This window comes from Puntigrus tetrazona, chromosome 17 (genome assembly GCF_018831695.1).
Source record: "Puntigrus tetrazona isolate hp1 chromosome 17, ASM1883169v1, whole genome shotgun sequence".
Classification (NCBI taxonomy): Eukaryota; Metazoa; Chordata; class Actinopteri; order Cypriniformes; family Cyprinidae; genus Puntigrus; species Puntigrus tetrazona.
In genome coordinates, this window is record NC_056715.1 from 129,294 (window position 1) to 130,233 (window position 940).

At 40.0% G+C, this 940-nt stretch overlaps 1 protein-coding gene across 2 annotated transcripts in view; it reads left to right on the forward strand.

Annotated features, from left to right (window-relative positions):
- Positions 1 to 940, forward strand: part of LOC122361893 (phosphotriesterase-related protein) — a 23,929-nt gene that overhangs the window by 1,787 nt on the left and 21,202 nt on the right. The gene's annotated exons all lie outside the window — the stretch shown is intronic.

Here is a 940-nt window from a genome sequence, read left to right on the forward strand (position 1 = left end):
TATATATATATTCATATTTTCAGTCTATTGATAATATTCAATATTGTCAGTAATTATAGTGTGTAAGAAAAACTACCTTTTATCACTACAGGACGAGGCTTTGCATTCACATTCACTGAAGTAGAATGTGTAGATACTGATGAAGATAATGATACTGATGATGATGAAGATGATGATGATGAAGAGGTTCCTGGCTGTACAGGTTGGACAGTTTTATTGACGACAGCAATAGTGCTTCCACTTTGAGTTTGTGTCTTAATGTCTAGATCCTCGCCCTCATGGTCCTTCTCCACCTGCACGGGAGAACAGCACAGAATCAGACAGCGGTCTGGTTCAAATCACTCAGCATTAGTCTAGAGTGCAAAAGAAATTGACGGTATGTCAGTAAATCAGACCTGTGCTTTGAGAGGGCCGGGGTTGATGGGAAGAGGTAGGCTGTGTCCTCTGCCTCTAGAGTGAGTCTGAGTTCTGTCCAGTGAAATCTCCTGAAATTTGTTCCCATAAACATTATTCCCGTATGAAGAAACATCCTCTTGGCCATTACCGTTACCGTAGCCGTATCCGTTGTTTCCGTTCAGGCCGTTGGTAATGCGGTTGAAGTAAAGGGCCCCGTTCTCGTCCTCACAGAACTGGCTGACCAGTTTAGACTCTAGAGCTGCATGATGATACCAAACACACGGCAAGATGAACCTTTAAGATTATTCATTATGATCTTGCTGGTGAGACAAAATGAAGCAACACTATTGCAGTCATGGCCAGTCTTAAAGAGTGTGTTATCATTGAAAAATTTTATTCATTAATTTAATTCAAAAATACAGCTGAATCTGGTAAAACGGATTCATTTTAGGGAATCTCAATCAAATTGTCCATTTCAATGAAATAAGAACTCAAACACACTAATGAGAGTCTCTGGGTGTAATTGGTCATATATAGGTAGGAT